Source organism: Bison bison, unplaced genomic scaffold, assembly GCF_000754665.1.
Source record: "Bison bison bison isolate TAMUID 2011002044 unplaced genomic scaffold, Bison_UMD1.0 scf7180017864032, whole genome shotgun sequence".
In the NCBI taxonomy this organism is placed as follows: Eukaryota; Metazoa; Chordata; class Mammalia; order Artiodactyla; family Bovidae; genus Bison; species Bison bison.
This window is the reverse complement of record NW_011494604.1, coordinates 6,910,065-6,922,885: the sequence shown is the minus strand read 5'-3', so window position 1 is coordinate 6,922,885 and position 12,821 is coordinate 6,910,065.

The following is a 12,821-nucleotide window of genomic DNA, read 5'->3' as shown; positions in this document are numbered from 1 at the left end:
GGCAGGGATGCCCCAGATCTCCCTCATCCCTCCAAAGGGATGAGGATGAGAGATGTTGTGGCATCCGGGTGAACCAGGAGGAACAGAGTCAGTGTCCTCCTGTGGACCAAGAAAAGAAGGGAGCAGAAACTCATTCAGAGTCAAATTCTTTTAAGGGGCCTTGTTGTAGCGTGAGGTCAATAGCCTAAGCTTGGCATTACCCAGATCTGGGTTTGAATATTGGTTCTATTGTTACTAACATCTCCATGCTTGTTTCCTTATTTACAATATTGGTATACCAAGACAGTCTAAACCACAGTGCCATGAAAATTAAATGAGATGACCCATTAAGGCCCTTAGAACAGTGATTAGCACATAATTAGTACTCATAACTAACATATTATTACTAACTTTGGGATTACAACAGACATCAGAGTTCACACCCAGTTCAAGTGCACACCTGGCAGGGGAAACCCCCCTAACTTACTGTGACAGATGACAAAGGCTTCTCGGGGCACTACTTGAATGCTTTGAGAGCTTGGGAGCTGACTGCCTGCCCTGGACATCTGCTGACCCACAGATGAAGAGCTCACATTAGATCTAGAGCCAGCCATAGAGCACAGTGCCAACCCACAGGGGGACAGTTCGGACCAGACCTAGGGCCAAAATCAGCCTCTCTGTGGCCGCCCCCTTCACCTCCATCCTTTTTGCATCCCAGCAACAAACAATAGCTTTGAATTTCAAATAGCCCAATAACATATCAAAGGAAAAAATATAAGCATAATATCCAATTTCAGCCTACGTAAAGCCTCATTGGTGATCCCCCAAACATTTTATTGATACTTATGCTTACTTGCGTCTTGTTTCCTTTCAAAGTTAAGTCATAATTGAAACATTTAGTCTAAAATCCTGTGTACTAAGGTGATAGGTAAGGAAGATGTTTGTCTACAAAGCTAACTGAAACAGTTCAGACTGGGAGTGTATGGGTGGGTGTGGGTATTTGAAAGATGCTGTATTGTGTGTTTATTTATTAAGGGTGATCGTGTTTATGCATACATGGGAGTGAGTGGTGGGCTTCCCTAGCGGCTCAGAAGTAAAGAATTTGCTTGCCATGCAGGAGACATAGGAGACATGGCTTCCATCCTTGGGTCAGGAAGATCCCCTGGAGGAGGACATGGCAACCTACTCCAGTATTCTTGCCTGGAGAATCCCATGGACATGGACAGAAGAGCCTGACAGGGTACAGTCCATGGGCTTATACAGTCCAAAGAGTCAGACGTGACTGAGCGTGCTCAGGAGTGAATGGCATGGGTAGCTGTGTGTGTGGAGGGGAATGTGTGCGAGGGGGTGCATACCTGTGGGAGCGGATGTGGGTGGAGTGAGGACCATCCAGGTGCTCTCTGGCCAGGGTACAACATTCCCCCCTGCAAAGCAGTCACAAAATTGGGAGCACGTTTCTCCTCCTACCAAATTCCTCACTCTCCTCAGGAAGCTGCGTGCTTGGCCAGGATTTGAGGTTTCTTTCATTGAGGCCTCTGGAGACACATTCCAATGGTGAACACAGAACACAAACCCAAGAAATAAAATCACACCTAGCACCTGAAAGGAGTCAAAACCCCGGGGGAGGAACCAAAGGTTCAAAGTTCCATAACTCACACTCTTTGGAAAGAGAGGAGGCTCGCCTCTCCCACACCCCAGATTCCCAGTTTGAATTTTTTAAATCAACCTTATGAGCAAACATCTGCCACTCTCCTTCTTTTGAGGGAAGGGTGAAGATCGGGATAAGGCATCTTTGTGTTTTCATTAGGTATTTTAGCAAATGCAATGAGGACATTCAGATACGATTTCCCTGTTTTGTACACACAGAGAAGTCTGTGCTAAGAGGATTACTTTCCTGGAGCCACATCCTTCCGAAAGGCCCTGGTCAAAGGAGACTCTTGTTAAACAGCATTTTCTCTAATTCCTCGGGCTTTCTTCCTGGCCTCAAAGTGCAGACATCTTGCCCACTCCTGAATCCACCCACCTCACAGACTTCGGGATAAAGTTGGTCCGGCCCCTCCATTCTCCTCTGGCCCCTGGTTTCTTAATAAAGCTGAAGATGAACATTAGCACTTGGTTCAACAGCATTCGAAAGGGAAAGGGCAGCCCTGTCCAACCCTCGACACCCCCTCGCTGCCCCCATAGAAAGATGTAGCCTTTTCGCCTCTGCGCCAGTGAATGGCTCTTCGAGGGTTTTCATTAGGGCTGGGTCTGCTGGTGCAGAAAGCCTCACAGATGTTGACATTTTTTTCATCCCTGGGTTAAGATGTCTTCCATAAGCTTTTATTCCCCATTTGTTACTTCTTTATTATCCAGGAGGTTTGGCCGCCTCCCTCTTCTCATTTCTCTGAAGAGAGCAGCGGTAGCTGGGCCTGTCATTATCTCGGCCCTTTTCTCTGGACTCCAGAGGCGGCCAGGGCCTCAGGCCCCATTGTGGGGGACAGCGGGGAGCTGAGGCAGGCCGGTCACTCCGCAGACCCTTTTGTGAAGCAGCCCCTCCTCCCCGCGGCGTGGCTCCGGGATGTGAAAGGTCAGGGGGCACACGAAGCTTCCATACCTGAGCTTTTGTTGAGGGCTGGAGGCAAATGTTTCCAGAAGCAATGTTTGGGAAAGCCGCCTAGAGACTGCCTCCTCCCTGTTACAGTCACAGCTGTACCACACCCCTTGGGGCTGGGACCAAGGGCATTGGGGAATTTGTTTACATCATCTGTCCCCAAAACGTCCTGAGAAAAATTTTTTTATCCTGAAATTGGCTCAGACATGAATTTGAATGGAAGCCTGAAGTCTCTGAGATGCTGAGAAAAATCCTTTATGATACATAGAGTGTTCTGTTGATTTTAACTATCCTTTGTCCTTTAGTCCTGGCAGCTTAGAGTCAACCTGCAACCTCAGCTTCCTCATCTTTTAAAGGGGAATAATACCTCTTCTTCTGCCCACTTCATACAGCTACTCTGGTTATTCTGTGAATCTGATGAGGTCATACAGAAATTGTTTTTCCAAATTGTAGGACTGTATACAGTATCTTGCTCTGCAGTGGCTGTGTGGACCCTGACTTGAATATAAGCCGCTACAAGAGGCAGACTAATTTTTTCTAAAAATTATTGAGCAGAAATGCAAACAGATTGAAGGCTTGAGGCATTTGATTCCAGGCACTCTCTAGGCTTGATGTCCCGAGGGTGAGGGGAGGTCTCAGGGCAGGATAGACTCTGATGGCAGCAAACCTCTGAGGCTTGATGTTGTATTGTGTTCCCTAGAAGGCAGCTCTGGGAGGCTGGCTGGAGAAAAGTGATGTGTGCTTCTATGTAGGGAAAGATGAAAAAGGGCCCAGGGTTGCTCACTGAGAACCAGCTTGAAAGTGAAATGGTTAGTTGTTCAGTCAAGTCTGACTCTTTGTGACCCCGTGGACTGTAGCCTGCCAGGCTCCTCTGTCCATGGAATTCTCCAGGTGAGAATACCAGAGTGGGTTGCCATGCCCTCCTCCAGGGGATCTTCCTGATCTAGAGACCGAACCCAAATCTCCTGCATTACAGGCAGATTCTTTACCCGTTGAGCCACCAGAGAATCACCAGCTCAATATGAGTCAGTTAAGACATGACCGGAATACTCCAAGAGGAACCTCAGCTGCCTTGTGGAAGGAAGGGGTCCTCTAGCCTGCCCTGAGTGTTGGGTCCTTTCTGGACATCACATTTCAAGGAAGCTATGTAGGTCCAGGACCCTGCTCAAGGGAATGAGATAAGTCACTCCGAGGACTGGCCGGAGGAGCTGAGGCTGCATCCTCTGCTGAGAGCTGAAGCACTTGTGGGACAGGGGAATTGAGCTCGGTCTGTGTGGCAGTGAGGGCTGGAACTGAGCTGGGGAATGAAAGCTGAAGTGAAGATATTTTGAGAATTTCAAAGGAAAATACTTCAAATGGTTATCAGAACTGTGTAAAATGAAGTGGACTACTTTATGAGGTAGTGAACATTCCATCACTGGGGGTAATCCAGCAGAGTGGGATTTGTGGAAAAGATTCATCCCCTGAACATTTAAGGCTCACTCTGTCAGGCCTGGCAAGTTCTTCCCAATCCTGAAACTCCTGAAATGTTTCCATTCTTTGCATTTATCAAGAAATCATTTTCTAGTGATTGAGTTAAATACAGTCAGTGTACCCTTCCCATAACGATTCAGTAATGTACCCAATGAACAAAAGTGAAAAAAAGCAGATAGAATATAATTCAGAGTCCACACTCTGAAGAGCAAACTCCCTTAGTCACAGTTTTTTATTAGGATCAGCTGTGGTTGGCACAGTATACAAGTAGGGTAGGGAGTGGGGATAGTAGGTACTGCTGGAAAAAAAAAAAAAATTCTGGCCTTGGAACCAATGAAACCATGATAGTGAAGAGAACAGGGCAAAGCTTTAAAGGGAAAGAAGCTGAAAGAAAATCCCAAGAGTCATCTGTCCACATCTCTGTCTAGACCCTGAACTACATATACACAAAAAAGTTGAAAAGCAGCTGAGCTATTGGAGAAAGATCTGAACTGATATCATCACTGTTGCTTAAGAAACAAAGTTTACAGTTTGAATTCAACCAAGATAATTGCCTGATAAAATAAAAGAATTAACATCCATCAGAGAAAATTGCTAAATTCCAGAATCTACACAACTTTACATGCATAATGTCTAGAAGAGTATCCAAAATTACTTAATACACATAGAACCAGAAAAATAGAACACATTATCAAGTTCAAAGAACATCAACTGGGACAAACATAAGAGGATATTTAAAGGCAAAAAAAAAAAGCAGAAAACTTAAATTTCATATCTTTTACAAAAATTAATTTTAAATAGAGCATAGATTTAAATGTAAAACATAAAACCATAAAACTTTTAGACAATAACACAGAAAAAAATTTAAAGACCGAGGGCTTAGTAAAAAGTTCTTATATGAAAAGCATAAAATAAAATATTTATTTTATTTTATTTTACCATAAAATAAAAAAATTGATAAATTGGGCTTAATCAAAATTAAAAGCTTTTACTCTGCAAAAGAACCTCGTAAGATCATGAAAAGACAAGCATAGACTGGGGGAAAAAAAAAACTTTTCTATCTGAAAAAGAACTTATATCTAGAATATATTTTAAAACTTGCAAATGGAGTTTACTCCCCAGTAAAATAACCAAACAATCCAGCTAGAGAATGAACAAAGGCATGAAGAGACATTTTACTGAAGAGGACTTAGGGATGTAAATAAGTATATGGAAAAATGTTAAATATCACTAGCCATTAGAGAGCTGCAAAATAAGATCATGATGGACTACCACTAGAGATCTATTAGATATGAAATTTTAAAATAATCACAATATCAAATGCTGGCAAGGATGCAGAGAAACTGGACCTTTCATATGTTACTGGTGGGAATGCCACTTTGAAAAACAGCTTGGCAGTTTCTTTAAAACCTAAACATATACTTACCAGACCTCACAGCACTTGTAAATAATTATAGGCATATACCCCAGGGAAATGAAAATCTATGTCAACACAAAAACCTATACAAGATTGTTCTCAGTCCCTGTATTTGAAACATCCTCAAACTGAAAACAACCAAAATCTCTCTCAGTAAGTGAATATTCAAACAAACAGGGGTATATTCATATCATAGAATACCATTTAGCAATAAAAAGAAAAGATATATCGATACATACAACCATTTGGATTGATCTCAATGGCACATCCTGAGTGAAAAAGCCAAGCTCAAAAGGCCATATTCTGTATGATTTCATGTCTATAACACTCTTGAAATAATAAAATTATGGTGATAGAAAGCAGATTAGTGGATGCCAGAGGTTAGGGGTGGTGGAGGAGGGGGATGACTATAATTATAAAGAGGTAGCACAGGGGAGATCTTTGCCGAGAGGGACTAGTTCTGCATCTCAACTGTGGTGCCTGTTCCATGAACATATGCATATGATAATGATACACACACGCTGTGCCACTGTCAAATTCCTGGTTTTAATATGTTACTATAACCACCAGGGGAAACTGGGTGAAGGGTTCATGGGGCCTCTGTCCTACTTTTATAAGTTCCTGTGAATTGATTATAAGTTTAATAAAATAGCTATTGTATTTCTACATAAAAGTAATGAACAAAATTTAAAAAAAAAATTCAACTCCGTTTACAAACAGTATGAAAAATACTTAGGAATAAATTTAAAGAAAAATGTGCCAGATCTGTACTCTGAAAACTGCAAAATACTATTAAGGGAAATTAAAGAAAACCTAAGTAAATGGAAAGACATACCATGTTCATAGATTTCAACATTGTTGAAATGTTTATTTTCTCCAGATTGATCTGTAGATTTAATGCAAGCCCAATCAAAATCCTAGCAAGCTTGTCTTTGAAGAAATTGATAAGCTGATTCTAAAATTATATGGAAAAGCAAGGAATAAAAAAAAGAGTAATCTTTAAAATATAAACAAGCTTTGAAGAAACTGCATTCCCCAATTTCTGTAATTAAGTAATCAAAACTCTGTTGCACTGGCATAATTATAAACATATAAATCAATGGAAGAGAAAAGAGTCCAGAAATAAATTTGCAGTCATACAGTCAATCGACTTTTTATAAAAGTGCCGAGGTACTTCAATGGGGAATGAATAGTGTTAAGAAAGATCCTATAATCATGGAGAAAAAAAAAACTGAATTGTAAACCTTACCTCATACCATATACAAAATAGTCAAATGGATCATAGACCTAAACATAAGAAAGAACTGCAATAATAAAATTTCTAGAAGAAAACATGGGAGAAAATCTTCGTGATATTGTGTTGGCAAAGATTACCAAAACATGACACAAACTGCATGAATTGTACAATATATATATAAGAAAATGGACTTCATCAAAATTAAAGACTTTCATTCATCTAAGGACACATTTAAAAGTGAAAAAACAAGCCACAGGCTAGGAAGAAGTATCTGCACAATACCTAACTGGTAAAGGACTTCTTTCCAGGATAATAAGAAAGCAAATAATGCAATTAAAAATGGGCAAAAGATTTGAAAAGGTGCCTGCTCAACATAGATATATGACTAGCCAATATGGACATGGCTGACTAGTCATCAGGGAAATTAAAGCCACCATGGAATATCATTGTAGACTCACTAGAATCGGTAGAATTGAGAAGACTGTCAGTACCAGTTTGTGAGATGGGAGAATACACTGCTGGTGAGAGTACACAATGGCACAGTCTCTTTGAAAAAGTGTTTGGCAGTGTCTTATAAGGTTAAATGTATGCCCATCATCAGTTGAGCTCAGGTCAGTTCAGTCGCTCAGTCGTGTTCGACTCTTTGCAACCCCATGAATCACAGCACGTCAGGCCTCAACCCAGCAATTTCACTCCTAGGTATTCACCCAAGAGAAACGGAAAAATATGTCCACACAAAGACTCGTGTGCAAATGTTTATAGCAAACTTATTCATAGGCACATATTTTTAACAGCCCAAATCTGAAAACAGCCCAAATGTTCTTCAATAAGTGAATGGACAAATGAATTATAGTTATCCTATGATATACTGCTAGGCAATAAAAAGAAACAAAAATATTGATACATGCAACAACATAGATGAATCTCAAAACCCAGACATTGAGTAAAAGAAGTTAAACACAAAAGACACTGTGTACTGTGTTGCTTCATTTTATAGAAAATTCTAGGAAAGGCAAAACTATAATGACAAGATTTGCAGTTGCCTGGAGCATGGGGTCTGGAGACGGTGCTGACTGTGATGGGGCTTGAGAAAACTCCTGGGGATGACAAAAATGCTCTGTACCTTGACTGTGATAGCAGCTATATGACTGTACACAATTGCCAAAACCCCATCAAACTGCATCCATTAAATGTGTAAATATTATTGTATAAATGATTCTAAAGGAAATCAACTGTGAGTAGCATTAGAAGGACTGGTGCTGAAGCTGAAGCTCCAATACTTTGCCTACTTGACTCAAAGAGTTGACTCATTGGAAAAGACCCTGATGCTAGGAAAGATTGAAGGCAAAAGGAGATAGGGGCAGCAGAGGATGAGATAGCTAGATAGCATCACAGACTCACCAATATGGGTTTAAGCAAACTCCAGGAGTTGGTAGAAGACAGAGGAGCCTGGTGTGCTGCAGTCCATGGGGTTCCAAACAGTTGGACACAACTTAGTGACTAAACAACAACAATTTTAAAAAATGCTTTGACCTAAAAAATGAAATATAGTTATGGGTCACTTATTATTAGCATGAACAACCCACTGCTACCACATTGAATGGAGTCAAAAACAAGAGAACAAGACACACACGTGATAGTTGGTCCCGCGCCCTTACCACAGGCTTTCTGAAACACTGAAAAGCATTAAAGAGCCTTGTTCACCACTTTTGCAAATCCCTGGTGGCCCAAAGACCCCACACTAAGAATGAATGGAAGAGATGCTCCCCTTGGTCACAATGTTCTCTGAGGGAACGTAAAAATGCACCCAAGAAACAGGACCACTTGTCCTTTCCAGAATGTGAAGTCATACCTTCTCATGGAAGTAAACTAGTGGAGATTAACGCACAAGGGTATTTGATGAGGCTAAGCCCCTGAGCAGAGCTGCCTTCCTGTCCACTTGGCCAGGAAACATTTCTGTAAAGATTTCCTGGAGTCACTTAGGAGACAGCAAAGAAATGCCCCATTCGGGCAGGACTGAAACACTTAGAAAGTAGTCCTAATTAAATTTACATGCAAATTGCCAGTCACAGTGGGGCAGTTTTTTAGATTTTCAAATTAGCTGCTATACAAGGCAAAACCAAAAATGGATTTGGTTTAAATAAACATGAAAAAGGAAGGTTTCATCTTTTCCTCCCCTCCCACGGTTTCTGCACATCACTCTCTAACACTTTGAGGGGCAGGGCAGATGCAACTCAACATTCAATACATAAATTACTATGCACCAGCAGCGATACTAGAGACCCGGCCACCGAGAGGAGTCAAATGTGGTTTCTGACCCTGAGAAATCCACAGAGTAGGGTGGGGCAAAAAGCACAGAACAAAGACCCCCTGTGGCGACAGGGGCGGGCAGTCAGTTCTGATTGGGTTAGGAGCTTGAGGACTGTGTCCCACAAAGGAGAACACTACACAGAACCCTGAAGGATGAGACAGACTTAATAAGTAGAGAAGGTGAAGAGACAGTGGCAGGGGAAGCAACAGATACAACATCGTGGGGCAGGACCTCATGCTCTGTTTGAGGGAATCATGGGTATTTTGATGGTGCAGGAGTTTAACGGGAGGCAAGTGGGAAAGTAATGAATGAAGAGCTGACAGTTAGTATTTTAGCTTTTTGCTGTCTGGTTTTTGCTGTGCTTGGGCAGCAGCATTCCAGCCCTGCTTATGCCCACAGGGCCACTCCCTCGGGAGTTGAGATCCAGCAGGACACCCCAGTACTGTTCATTCAGAGAGAAAGGCCGGAAGTTAGCTCTGAATGAAGAATCCTCTTTTGAGCCAGATCATCTATGACACTGGATCCACGTACTGAAGTCCACAAGGCCATGAAATTTTCCCAACGTGTTCATTCAGGTTCCAGTTAAATGGGCACTAATAGTCCTTTCTGTGTGTGTGCTCACACACACAGAGTAAACCTACCCAGCACCTTTCTCTTTATTTACAAAGCGCTTTCTCACCTGTTAACCAGTGGAGTCTCCCAATGCCCTCATGAGTTAGAGGGCAGAGAAAACACACCCTATTTTATAGGGGAGGAAAACAGGCTGGAGCTGCCATGGGTTAAGGCCCATGTTCCCTGTCACAAGTGAAGTGAAGTAAAAGTCGCTCAGTCGTGTTCGACTCTTTGCGACCCCATGGACTATATAGTCCATGGAATTCTCCAGGCCAGAATACTGGAGTGGGTAGCCTTTCCCTTCTCCAGGGGATCTTCCCAACCCAGGGATCAAACCCACAAAGTAGCCACAGAATATAAACACCATCTGAAGGGCAGGGGGAGAAGTGATTTACTGGCCAGATCTCCATGCATTTTTTTTTAGGGTAGACTTTCATCAGAATGTCAAAAAGTCCACTTTCCTGTAGACCTCTGAAAAGTTGATTTTGATCAGATCAGCCAGCCCCACAGTGTTAAAAGTCTTGTCTTCTGGTTTTTCCTGCTAAGGACATGAAATTCACATTAGTGATCAACTTATTCTCAGAATGGACTTGTGATTGTTGTTCAGTTGCTAAGTCATGTCCAACTCTTTGTTCTCATGTTAATGCTTGTTAATAACTCCTCTCTTCCAATCCCTCTTTGTGACACCGAATCATAGAGCACTGATGCTGGTAGGGCCGTAGAGGCACCAGTAATGTGGTTTCAAAGGATTTTCACTTACTAATCAGCATCTATCATTGCATTTGATCATAAGCTGTGAAGCACCTAACAGCCTGGATCGTTATTCCCCTCTGACAAATGAAATAACTACAACAAAAAGAGGCTGAGTCGCCTCTCCACAGGTCAGAGAGCCAGGTTCGAACACAGGTCTCAGAACCCCCCGCCGACGTTCAGTCTACTACACCAAACCCCCTTTCCCTTCCTCCCTGCAGATTAGGTGAGATTTACAACATCCCTGAACTTCACAAACGGGAAATTGCAGCTCATAGAGGATCAGAAATCTGACTGGCCTCGATGGCATTCTGTAGAGCTCCCTGCTTCTCACCAGCCCTAGAGAGAGGGGGAGACACAGCATTGCCTTTATGTGCCCTCATGAGGGTTGCTGCATGTCAGCCCCCATCTTAACCTAAAAATGACTGCAGGCCAATATCAAAAGGAAAGGAGAATGCCCACCTACACACTCATGGTAGCTGGCCACATTGTGCTGTCCGGGCCACATTGTGCTGTTCGGGCCACAGCCGGTCGCTCCAGGGCATTCTTTTGAAACACATAATGGCATCCACCACTCCACCCCGCCCCCCCAGCTCCAGCCTCAGCTCCTGCTGACAGGCAGGCTCTGAAGCCAACAGGCTACAGCCTGAAGCAGCTCCCAGCAGGAGTCGGACGAGGCCGACAAGGTTACAGGTGCTTTTCATCCAGCCTTGCAGGAGAGCACCAACTTCCTGCTGCTAGAAATTTGTCTGCAAATTTTTGTCTTCATTCAAATCGATGGATGGAGGCCTGGGGACCCTGGGGTGATATGATAACTTGATTAAGCCCCAGGACAGATGACACGCTAGCTCAAAGGCCATGTGCTCTCCTCCTTAACCTCTCCAAGGGAGACCACAGGCTTTGCTGGTAATTGGCCCATTGTCCCTTCCACCGTGCTTCCTACAGAAGCCCACTAATCGCCACGACCCTGGGCTCCTCTCTGCAGCAGCCTTATATGCTCTCAGAGCCATCAGACTCAGTGAGCTGTGAAAAATACCTGTGCAATGTGACATACCAGAGTCGTGATTTGAGCAGCCAAAAATGACCTTTACTGGAAACAATGACTTGGTAAGATACCTTTCCATCTTCCAGCCTGGGTGCAAATTGCAGCACATTTGGGGATGAAAGTCTGAGACAGTTTTGCTAAAAAATGTGTCCAAACTTTTAGAATGGTTTGTCCTCTTGGGGAACTAATCCCCCTATCTTTCATGTTTACCCAGTTCAGTGTCTTCTGTTGGACAAACCATTACTGAGAGTGTTTATGATCAACCATTTCCAGGTACTTTGGCATACGCTCATGTGAGTCTGCCCTGGGTGAGTCAATGTGTGGATGTTGTTTCTGGAACAAAAGTAAGGTTCAGGTCTGCCAAAGGAGGGAGAGAGCACTGAACAGAATGGATGGATGGGATCCATAGGTGGGTCGGCAGCCACAGCGATAGTTTGTTCCCCACCCCGCCCTCCACCCCACTCCTTTTTAAAATCTTCTGTCAGCCTTTTTTCATAGTTTCAGGGATTTTAGAGTTAAGAGGGAGTCCGAAGTGTATCTCCTCGATCCATTTTCTTTAGGAATATTGTGAAGGAATAAAATTCACTACTCAGGATCTCAGATGGGTTCACTTTGAGAGACGTCAAGAAACAGAGCTGTTACTGGCACTTGAAAATAAGCAAAGTACACATTAAAAGTTAAAGAAATGCTATTTTAAATTTTCACTCCTTATGATTTATTGCTTGAATCTCCCTGTAAGAAAAACGGCTAGGTATGCCAACAACACCGTTGCTGTATTTGTCATGGGAATGGAATGTCTTTTGAACTGCTAAAATAGATAATTCCAAGCCTGGAAGAAAAACAAGGGAGGGGGGAGGGGGAAGCATGGGAGAAAAAAGAGCCTCTCATTTTCCAATAATTGCAAAGGCCAGGAATGTGCCACAGTGGCACAGAGGACCACGTGGCGGGACGGCCTACAGTGGCGCACGCGCCTCCTCCCCCTGGTGCCAGGCTGGTGGTGGGAAGCCGACTGGAGATCACTTCTGCCATCTGCCCAGAACCCAGAAGCTGGAGCATTTGCGCCTTTCTGCGAGGGAGAACTGTGTGTTTTCATCTTTGTCATCTTAAAGCGGGCCTCTTAGCGCCTAAGGGCAGCACGCACCCCGCTTATTGCGCGGGAGCCCTAGCTGCGCGCGGAGCCTCCTGCCGGCCCCAGGACTGGAAAGGCCTTCTAAAAGGGGGCGTTCCGCTCGGCCCTGTGCGCCGCCGGCCTTTGTCTCCGCTCGCTCCGCACAGGGGCTGAGGAAGGGGCTTTTTAAATGGCTTCCCGGAAACAAAGGGGGCCCAGGCGCCCGGCTTCATTACAGGCTCATCGGCCACACCGGCCGGCCGCCCCTGGCCCGCCCCACTCTGGCCACCATCGGG